Source organism: Callorhinus ursinus, unplaced genomic scaffold (genome assembly GCF_003265705.2).
Source record: "Callorhinus ursinus isolate GAN/ISIS: 27379988/994484 unplaced genomic scaffold, GSC_fseal_2.0 scaffold62, whole genome shotgun sequence".
Lineage (NCBI taxonomy): Eukaryota > Metazoa > Chordata > Mammalia > Carnivora > Otariidae > Callorhinus > Callorhinus ursinus.
The window spans coordinates 3,374,915-3,386,655 of record NW_027397124.1 but is presented as its reverse complement, the minus strand read 5'-3'; the positions used below and the strand labels follow the sequence as shown (position 1 = coordinate 3,386,655).

The window sequence follows — 11,741 nt, the reverse complement described above, 5'->3', positions numbered from 1 at the left end:
CTTACCCATCTTTCCATGTCAGTATACATTGATCTACCTTTTGCAAAGTATTCCATAATGTGGATTTTAATAGCGTATTCAAGTATTCCTTTATTGTAGATTTTAGGCTGTTTGTACCTTTTGCTATCACAGGCAATTCTGAAAGTGCCGACTCACAGCTGCAGCTTATTAGAGGCCCATTTCCCCCACGCTTGCCGATACTTGATACCGTCACAGGGCACTTTAAGAACAAACTAGACAGCCTCATCTGTGCTGGGTGATTTGGTCATTCACTTATTGAAAGAAGAACAGAAAAGATCTCTCCAGGGGCACCCGGGAGCCTCAGTCGGTAAAGGGCTCAGTCGGTTAAGCAGCTGCCTTCGGCTCAGGTCATGATCTCAGGGTCCTGGGATCGAGCCCCGCATCGGGCTCCCTGCTCGGCGGTGAGGCCGCTCCTCCCTCCTGCTTGTGCTCTCTCTCGCTATCTCTCTCTCTCAAACAAATGCATAAAATCTTTAAAAAAAACAAAAAGAAGGAAAGAAAGGAAAGATCTCTCCAGGTCCATGCAACTGTGACTCGATAACAAAGAATAAAAGCATTCTATGTGATGTTTTACAGAAAGATCACATGGGATGGGCATATTTTTAGAAACGATATTCTCGCTTTAATTTTAATACATACTCTCACTAGAGGAAAAAAAATTGGCTTGAGGGATCAGTGTTCTGCTTCAGAATTAGTTGGGGAAGCCCCTCTTCCCAGATTTTTGTCTAGCGCAAATCTGGGTGCCATGGGAAATGCCTGTTATTTTAAGGCTATTTCCCATGGACCCCTGGTCACAGTGTGGCGGGGACAAGTGCTGGGCTCTGGGCAGAGGGAGATAAAGGAGACATTGGCGGTCCCGTTGCATAGTCAGAATGCACTACCTTCCAACATGAGCCACGAAGAGAGACACAATGGAGTCCGTCTTGCTGAGGAGAAACAGTGCTGTTTGTGTGGATGCCTCCCATGCAAGTTCTGAGTGCAATTGTATTACTAAATGCCTGATAGTTTTTTATCATTGACATTGCCAACTGCTTCACCCCCAGACACATCCTCTTCTTAGTCTGTGTTGTCAAGTATACCTGGATTCCACATCAGCCACCTTATTAGATATGCTGTTTGAGGGCAGCCTGGGGAACCAGCAGCTGTTGGAGCAGGGATTCCCTCCCACCCTGAGAATATCGTAATCATTGAAAACAGAGAGGCTACGCATCTTTGTGACCCAGGGGAAAATAGATGTACGCACAAAGTGACCAGCAACCCCAGGTCACTGCCCTCCTTTACGCTTTAAACTAGCCTAGACTAAGAAATCCACTGTTTAAATTTTGAAAACCAGAAGAAAACCACTATCTCTTGTTGTGAGGATAAATCACAGGCACCAACTTTATAAACGAGCATATTACTTAAATTGGTACTTAGGTACTGACTCAATTAAATTCACAGGTGGTAAAATCTGGATGTACTGTAGACAGAGCAATTTATCTATAGATGTTCACATTTTGCCAAAAATAGAACACAGCATCTTCTACTGACGCCCTTCCTGTGTTAGTTCTTATTTTTCTAAAGATTAATTGCTTCATCTAGTAGACATTCATTATCCTTCTCCCTCATCCAGATAAGAAGGACATTTGAGGGGAGAGCAAGCAGTTCACCTGGATCTCCAGGGGCAGCTGGGGAACTGAATGAGAGACACAGCCGTCTGCCTAAAGTTGACATATCCAGCCAGCATCTCAACTGCCACCATTGTTTCTTTTGCTCATTGTAGATGAATGGGCCTTTCTCCAGGGTCCATAATGAACTCTGGGCAGGTGGAGGTAGAATAAGCCCTGGATGGAACCCATTGCTGCCAAACTCACACAGAGGCTTGTATGTGCCAATTGGGATGATACCCATCATAAATTGGAATTGCCCATTAGGATGGTCCACCCTTGCCAAAGGAAACTGGCCACAAATCAGCAGCTCCTGGCATCGATGACTTTGGAAAAACTGACCTAGGATCCAAACTTGGATTGCAAAAATGCTCGTAATCTTTGACCTAGTAATTCTGCTGCTATACAATATTCCAAGAAAATGGTCTATTTATCTACACACCAAAACCTATACTAACGTAAAGATAAATAAAGATAAGTTTGCTCATTAAGGGCTATTTTACACTAACTAAAAATTGGGAAACCCTAAGTGTCATATAATGGAGTATTAATAACATTAATTTTGGGATATCCATAAGAATAATAATTTGCTCAGTCCCCAGAAATCATGTTTCTTATATATAATTAATATACAGTAAATGCTCAAGATAGAAACTAAGTGGAAGAAGGTGGGCATATAATTGTACTTTTAATAGGATGCTAACATACTTTGTTTATGTGGATGTGTATTTCTCAGCCAGCTGCCGGAAATATTTAAAGCTGGTAGGATTATAAAAATTCTCTCAAAATGTTCCTCTCTATATTCTTCTGTTTTTTTTCCATTTTTACAATGAACATATATTACAGGTAGAAAATAAATATGTCTTTAGAAAAGATTTCAGTTTTATAGATGAAGACTTGCTTTTATCACTTGGCATCCCTTGAAGACATTTACTCAACTCCTAATTGTATTACTTTAAAAAGTGCAAACCTCAATGGTAGCAAACTAGCCTTTTGTGAGTCTATCATAAAGATACTTCAAGTTCTACAGAATTTTAAATTTTACTTTATTAATCCCATAATACTACCTTTAAAACATTTAGCAGTTTCAAATATCCCTCTACCTAGAAGGCCAGCAAATGAAAACAATCTGGTTCTCTCAAGTTCAGAAAGTAAAAGTAGCAGTCTCAACGAGTCAGAGTCCTCAAATGTTTTACTTATGTCCACTTATCTGTATTCTTCACAAAAATACCTGCAAAGCGAACAAAAGGAACATCTTAAAACAGGAGGAGTTGCTTTAAAGTTACACAAAATTGGGAGAAATTCATCTGCAGACTTTTGCAAACATACCCATGGGCCATTGACTATATTTGCAAAGATTAGTTGCTGTTCAGTTTAATAAATTAATGCATATTTTAAAACTGCCTCTGTGATGTACAACATTAATTAATTAGTTAACTAATAATATGTAAATTGCAGGACAACACAGTTAGAAAATCGTTAAAAAAAAAACAAACCTGTCATTTCCGAAGGAAAAGGCAGTTACCAAATTTATTATCCAAATGTTCTCTGGTTTTTTGGGGTTTTTTTGTTTTTTTTCCCCTTTCCTTGTTTTTACCTCTCAAATATCAGTGTTAAGTTCAATAGTGGATCCGGGAGAAAGTATTCCCTTGGTTAGGAACAAAGCTGCCCTCGACAGAATGGGGAAAGGCCAAACACTTTCCCTTCAGAGTTCCGGGTTCTACACCTCCTTCCCACCCATTAGTCCCTCTGGCCCTGCTTCATTCAAGCTTCTAGCTTTTACCATTTCTTCCCTCAAAACAGTATGAAACTCTGTTTTCAAAGAAACAAAAGCAAACAAACAAAACCTGGAAACAAATTCACTGTGAGTACAGTGGAGGGACAGTTAAATTCAAGAATCAACCAATGAGTAGGAGTCAGTTTTGGGGGAAAGACAGGTGAGTCAGGAGAGAAGAGTAGGCAATGGGGCTGTCTTAACACCTCACTATCTCATGGGGGCAGCCCCCAGGTGAGGCCAGCAGCGGGGTGCTTGGGCTCCCATGCCCAGAGCCCTAGTTTGACCCTTTGGGGACCTTGAATAAATGAAACAATTTGAGCCTCTGTTTACTCATCTGTAAAATGGAAGATGAAGCAGAATTCTGTACCAAAGGCCCTTGCCCAGGGCCTGGCATGTAAATAAGTGCTCAGAATGGCTAGTGTCATGACGATGCTAATTAGGGTTATTTCATACTTGCAATTACAAAGGGAAAAAAGGAATTTTCTCTATTCCTACAGAGAAAGTGAATTCTAAACCCCAGGCCACTGCTTTGAAAGTTAGGAGAAAATTAAATATTTTTATGTTTGCAAATAAACCTTTCTTGCTACAAGAAAACTTTTATTAATAAAATAAAAAGCATGCATATCTATTACCTTCTAAGGGAAAAGCCTACACAAAAGAATGAAAATAAAAACAGGATCATTCCCAAGAAAAGTACTGTGATTCTTCTTTTCTCTTTTGCCCAATATCTGCCACTGCTAACTAATCTTAGCTTGTTGTGCACTTGGAGCCACTGCCTAATTTTCTGTCATCATATTTTTTAAATTCCACAGAATGTGGCCTTGATCTCTTCTGAGCACCCACAGCTTTGTCTTCATGCATAATTTATGACAATTACCACATTCAGCCTGGACCTGGGGTTGTCGTCTTACGGCTCCGCTCCCAGCCCCTGACCAGGCCACCCTGGCTCCGCCTCATGGGCCATAGTCCGAACCAGACTTTGGTCCCCTGAGAATCTTTCATACCTAGACGGGGCTTTGGCCGACAAGGTAAGTAGATAAGAAGGGATGGAGGAGGGTGGCAAGAGGAAGTGATGAAAAGAAAGAAAGTAAAGAGCAGATATTTGACATCTAACTTCCCATTTATAGATCTAAAAATCAGCTTTCTGGCTGGTTAGAGCCTACAAAGAGGAAACAGTTCCAGATGACCCTGAGTTTTATTCGCACTGTAGGTGACACCAGGACTCTACTCATTTCATTCCATGCCCTTGTTTCCTCAGACCCTTTGGAAGCAAAGGAGTGAGGCCTGAAGAGCACACACTGAGAGGACAGGGTCTCTCATGGTCTTTGATACGAGCTGGGAACTCCTCAGCTCAGACACTGCCCAAAGCCCACAACTGATGAGTTCAGGTCCAACAAGCAGTTTACTCTGGGGTTAATACAGCATTTGCAGTGACTCTGAACATTTACAATAGGCTGGAGGCCTTCATATAAAGCACCTTGTCATTTTTATTGCCTCTCTTTAAAAAAATATTTGCACAACAATTTTTATTTTATAAATAGATATATTTCGCTTGTAGCAAGAAAGGATTATTTGCAGACACTAAAGTATTTATTTTTCCCATAACCTTCAAAGTGTTGGCCTCGGGTTTGGAATTCACTTTCCCTATCAGGAAAGTGGGATAGAGAAAATTCCTCAGGCTCCACCCGTAAAGATAAACAGGCCAGGTTGGGAGCTTGCTTTTAGCACCACCAGTCATGGTCACGTCCCTGGCTTGCCAGAGTGGAAAGGGCACATTCTTCCTTCTGTACATTACCCTCTCTCATCACCATGCTTCCTTTTTGAAGGAGCCCAGGATGCCCACATACACTGAGAGTCAGAAGAGAATCAGAAAACGCTAGCTGAAAAATCTCCTAAGTTAATGAACAAAGATAAGGCAAATCAAAAGGAATCAAAAAGCCAAGCATGTTCCTGTTAAATTAGACTTTTAAGTATGCTATTGATATCAGAGGGGTTTTATTGCAATTGTCTGCTTAAACTTGGCAGAGGAATCATTAATCATTTGATGTGAAATGTATACAGATTGTTGAGTAAATGAGTGACATGAGACCCGCATGGTGGTAAATCAAAAAGGAGAAAGAGAGAATTGAGGTGAAGGAAAGAGAAGAAAAGAATTGGAAAGTCCTCCTCGCAGGCCACTCAAAAAGCAAATCCAGTAGTCCTGGCTATTTCAAGCCTCAATCTTGGGACTCTTGCCCACGTAAATGGCAAGTAGTTTTAAGAGCTTAAAAGAGCTTGTCAGGCCCAAAGATAGAACTTAACTCTGGTATCAAGCAGCTTTTAATAGATGTCAACTCAGGGGAGATCTTGAGCGTTGCATAACGTCCGGACTCACGGCATCCACATGGTTGTCATTTGATGAGCTGCCGCCTTTCCTGTCATCACTGGGCCACAGTGAGCACCGTCCAGATGCGGAATGGCGTGCAGGGGACATGGGGGTTCTGCTTTAATGGGGTTTCATGAGTGACACTTTACAATTTTTGACCCATGTGGTTCCCAGGTGAAATTGTTTCTCTCTGGCCTCCTAACACAGCCATACAAACCCAGCTTTAGAGACGCCGTGCTCTGCCTTCTCTTGCTGTTAGCCTAAACAGTGGAGTGAGGGAAAGCCAGCCACCCGTACACATACAGACAGGCAGATCGGGTAAGCCAGAGAAAGAGCAGTCTATTGGAGAAAAACGTTCCTTGGAACAGGCTGTTTTTGCCTATCTTCTAGAATCTGGCCATCTTACATAGTTAACATTGTCACTTTGTCTAAATCTTTAAGAGCAAAATCCTGAACCAGCCATCCTGGGCCCGCTTTGCCTTATGATTATATTGTTCAAAGGTTCCGCTGCCCCTCAGTCAATTGCCCACCAAATTTTTTATTGAACATCCATGCACTCAGGTCAAAAGACTGTAAAGAATACTAGAGGGCACACAAGGATGGATGATATACGGTCCCTGCCATCACGGACCATGTCCTTACCAAGCTTACTGTTCATTCTCCAGCAGAAATCCCTAAATTCCCTCTCCCTCCAGTTGAAGACCACCTGCGTTATTTTCTTAGGCATCTGAGACTCTTGCAGGCATCTTCCTGGGGGTATAAGGCCATCCCCACCTTTTTTATCCCCCCCACCCCCCCCCCCCGAGAGGGGTTTTCCTTCCAGATCTCCAGGCCATCACTCCCAGCCCACACACTCACTGCTTCGATGACAATGGCCTCCTCACCTGTCTCAGGACCTCAGAATCCACCAGTCATCCTGCCTCGCCCTAGCAGCTTCATTGTGCAAAAACCCCAATTCCATCATATCACCTTCCCGAAGGACTCACCAAAGTTCTCCATTGCCTACAAGATCAAATCTATATTCCTCCGTGGACGCTCAGAAGAGAACCCCATCATGGCACTGATGTAAAATTAAGAGATGCGGCGTAACTAAAATAATTTAGCCAGCAGAAATCCCGGCCAGGTCTGAACGTGTTAAGTGAGAACCACATTTGAACTGGCCTCACCTGCGGTATTTGGGGCTGCATTAATTTTTGTGAGTGGCAGCCCACCTTTGTGCATATAAATTGGGTAATTACACTAGTAAATTGGAATTTTTGCATTTAGAATCAGCACCTGTAAATAACAGAAGGATGGAAAAAGAAGGCCAACTGAATCTTTGGCCCTTAATATTTGAAAGCAGCACTTTGTAGACAGCTTGAAGACTGAGAGGTTTGAAGGGACCTCACAGGAAAAGAGTGGGGGATAAAAGAGTACCTAACCATTTTGTTTGTACATTATTTTCTATTTAAAGATAATAATGTGGTGCAGAAAAGTTGAAACAGGAAAATTATATATTTGGTTGTCTCATCTCAACTTCCAGCAGAGTAACAATTGTCACAAAATTACCACACGTGTGTTGGACATAATTTGTTAGAAGTTGACGGCCTGAAAGCTCACTTCTACCCGGGGACCCGAGAAGAACGCGAGAACGCGTTGTAGAGCAAACCAAGCTTTCTGTCTCTCTGGAAGGAGCATGGATGGCAAATGGACTTTGTTGAGAATCAACTTTGTCAATGAGCCATAATTTGTAAAACGCTGTCAACTGTTCTATAGAAATATCTTTGTGTTGATCTGGAGTTAATTGCTTAGCCTCCCAGAAACTCCTCTCTGCCATGAAGAAATTAACTATGTGGGTGATGAACTGACATGGCCAGAGTGTGCCTACCCCGCACCAGCGATTTCCCCCACTGGCGCCATCTTGGCCTGATGACATTGCAAGCTAGATACTATTATCCCTGTTTCACAGATTCAGGAGCCTAAGAGAGATTAAATTACCTATCCAAACTCCCGCAGCTGGTGAGTGGCTTAACTGGGGCTCAAAGCCAGTTGGTCTAGGTAAATGATCCTTAACCAGAGATGGAGAGCTAGAAGGAGGCCTAGGATGTCTTCAGACTACTTCCCTGGGCTGGATGCCTGGGGGAGGGGGGGAGCGACACCGCCACCATTGCTTCGAGGAACACTCCTCAGGGATGTCACGGTACAAAGAAGGCAGGGAGCCCTTCAAATTTCTGACACTATGTGTCTCCCCACCATCTTTGAGGTCTCTTCCAACAATAAATTGTTTTAATCAACAGTCATGAAGCTTAGGTCATTCAGGACCTTTGGACTTGGGACATGCATCATTGGATCTCTAATGTTATTTCCAAAGCCAACACTCACAGCAGTATCCCCGGACTGAGAGACAGGAGAAACAACTTCTTGAACAAGTTTCCCCTAGTCATCTGGACACTGTGCTGCTCCCCATGATTCTCTTTTTTGGATTAAGGCATCACTGACATTTGATAAAATGTAAGTTCAATCTGGGAGCTTAATGAGTTCAACCATTCACATCCTCTGCGACCTCCATGCTTGTGCTTCTACACACACACACACACACACACACACACGTAACACGTGCACACACACACAGTCCATGGCAACTAGATTTAGTTGATTGGATTATTTTTAATGCATGCAGAGTCTTAAGGGGGCAGGCAAGAAAGCAAGTCGGTTTTGATGAAAAATCAGATGAGAAGAGAAACAGCACCCTGGGCCCTTCCTATGATGCCATCAGGGTGAGGGCCACCGAGCAGCCAAGAATGGGGGGAGCTGGAGCCAGGAGTCCTGAGGGAGAGAGCAAATCCTCCCGCTTCTCAGCCCTCCCCAGAGCTGCCTCTGAGGAAGCTCTGGTCACCTACACTGTGACCTGACAGACTGAGCTTTCAGGAGTTGGGCTTTTTATAATCCATCTTCTAGACAGCTGGTTTTTTGCCAAGAAAGAAGGAATGTGGTCACCATAGCACCTATGTGAGGGCACAGGTGCACTCGTGGTGGCTTGTGATCCAATTGCTTGAGAGAGTTTACTTAGACACTCTTCCAGCTCTTAGAAGCCATCACCCACATGTGAGTGGGGCTGAGTGTGTTTACACAAATATCCGACCCTGCCTTAGCCATGTTTTATCAGTGAAATTCTTAGCAATGATTTTGAAGAGCCAAATTTGGCCCTGGCAGGGGAATTTGACCAACTATTCATTGGAATAGTGAACGCTACAAATGAACAGCTCTTTGTAGGCCTTGTGGTATCTTTAATTTCAATAGCCACACTTATATTCTTCACAACACACACTCCTAAGGAAAATAAAGCAAGCCATAGGCCAAAAAGCTACTCCAGAGCTCCAGAAAATTACTGGAATAGATGCTGTCAATATAAATCAGTAGTTAAGTGAGACATTAATGGTATTTAAAATTATGACAGAGATTGCAGTGAACTCCTCCAAGCGAGTACCATGCACTTGCTAACTCGTTCAACTCTCCCAACAACCAAAGGGGAGAGGCACCAATATTATCCCTGTCGTATGGATGAAGACACTATGGTACAGCAAGAGTAAGTCAGTAAGTTTACACTCACACAGTGAGTCAGAGGTGGAACCGAAATTCAGACCCAGGCAGCTGGTCTTTACCTTCTTGAGGTCCGAGTGACACACGGCCATTCTGGGCTAAATCATCTCTTTGGGGTCTTGGAACTCTGAGATTCCACAGGAGAACATCTATTCCAGCGGGGCTGGGGATAGAGGTATAAAATTAGAAGATAATGCAAATGGCCTGAATCTGTGTTATTACGTGTCAAATAACGATGTTGAAAACTTCTGGAAGATCTAATTTTTCACTTTTCTTCCACTTGTTTGGCATTTTATTGGAAAGGGCTCTCAAATAGTGGGCTTATAGATGATGGAAGCCCTTCTGTCAAAAAGAGCCTACGGTGCAACAAAAAGGGACAAAAACATGAAGATAAAAACTAATGAATGGTTTTAAGGTTTATCTCTAGGAATGGAATTTTAATATATGCAAGATTTCTGTTATCTCTGGCATATTTTTACAACAACAAGAGATCTTCTTTCTTCTCCCCAGAGATCAGATGAGTACTGGGAGGACCAGCTGTCTTGGGAGAGGTTCAGTTTTACTAAGGATCTACATTCCTATAAAGGTGAGTTACTGTCACTTTTAAGAACTAGTATTGACCCTGAATGTCCATGACAGGCTTTCTGAGATGGGCCAAGCAGGTAGTCACTTAATACAGATCTCAAGATATGTTATTCATATAGAATTGTAGATAGGGTATGAGTTGGGAAAGATGAGAAGCCTAAACTGTATCTGAAGACTAATTTAAAATAATAAAAATGCTATCTTCTTTTCTAATCAGGCAGTACTATTTTCTAAAGAGGTTTTGGAATAATGATCTTGTCTTGATTCTATGTAAAGTTTGTGCTCAAAAATGACCATAACATTTAGTTACTGTGGTACCGCTAAATTGAATCCAATTTTGACAATAACCCTTACTGGCATAGTGGCCTTTCCATAAACCATTAACGCTGCCCCAGGTTTCCATGGACTAAAAGGCATCATTTGTTCTTTTAAGTACTGGCACTTTGCCATATTTTCTCTCTCAACTTCCACATTCACATGCCTGTCTGGTGATGGGCTTTCCTGTTTTCTTCTCCTTGCTCCACACTGATGTGCCTTGTCCTATGGCAAGCTTTTTTTAATTGACTCTCAAATGATCTTTAAGGTAGCTTATGAAATGAGATCCCGGGGCTCCACATGTGACCTCCATCTCTTACAGCTGTGTATGAATTTTTAAACAGCTTTGGAAAAGATGTGTGTAGGTACGCGCACGTGCGTGCATGTATGTGTGTGTGTGTACAAGCTAATTCAAACATCACCCAGAGACCTTGTATTCCCCAGGCCTCCAGTAGCCTCAAGGTATGTTCCCTATTACGGATTTATTTTCCTCTAAGAAGTGATCTTTCTGGCCCCCGAAAGAGGTTTTATTTCCATTAATGCCTGTTAGACGCTCTCTAAGACTGGGTTGAGCATGTGGTCTCAGAATACAGGTTTCAATGCACATTATTCATACTGAAAACAAGATCAGGGCTGAGAAAATCCAGTTTTTAAGATAGGTAAGAAGTCTAGTTGTCATTCTTGTTTGATCTTCGACAATTCACTTACCCTATAGGTCTTCACCCCTCAAGATAATATAGGGAAATAGTTCCTGACACCTTCCTACCTCATCAGAACATTGTGTAGGTTTTTGGAGCTTTTCTGTACACTTGCCTTGGAAATGTAAGAATTACCGGTATTATCATGATCCAGCACTTACCAGTGACCCTGTGTGAGATGGGCATTCTCTGGCTCACATGCAAATAATAATGGGTCCAATTTGTTCCACGTGCACCAAGGCGCAGCCTGCTGATAAACAGAAATCCGGGAGTCACACACAAGCTAGCCTCAGGTAAACCATGGTTTGGACTCTATTTTCAGCAAATGGAACTCTGCTGAAATATGTCATCGAGTGCAAATCTCTTACACACTTTCTCACCCATGGCTCAGTCTCGATCACACACGGTAGGTCACATTAAGCCATGTTGAGTCGTAAAAGAAAACTCGAGCCCACGTGCCAATAGCCATACAAATCCAAAGAAGTCATTGTGCCTTTCTGGGCAGCAATCTATCCAACTGTCTCCCGGGCCTTCTCACCAGGAGGCCTCACCAGCTGCCCAGAGCTAACACAGGGAGGCCAGAGCTCATGCTTCTTTCTGCTAAGAACCTCACTTTCCCCGCACAGGCACACACTCAATCTGAGGTAATTATTGGCCATTTCACTTTCCTCAGCAAATTGTCTCAATTTGGTTGTTTCATGTTTCCTGCCACAGCCAAGCTCCTGCCTATTGATTCTGATATGTCTTTCACAGAG

At 42.6% G+C, this 11,741-nt stretch overlaps 1 long non-coding RNA gene across 1 annotated transcript; it reads right to left on the bottom strand.

The window, feature by feature from the left end:
- Nucleotides 1–2,763: 2,763 nt before the first annotated feature.
- LOC141371246 (uncharacterized) lies at nt 2,764–11,238 on the bottom strand. Its single transcript, XR_012376046.1, has 3 exons — nt 11,148–11,238; nt 9,451–9,551; nt 2,764–2,898 (listed from the first exon to the last, which is right to left on the bottom strand). It is a non-coding gene; the product is annotated as an uncharacterized lncRNA (long non-coding RNA).
- Between the last annotated feature and the right edge of the window lie 503 nt (nt 11,239–11,741).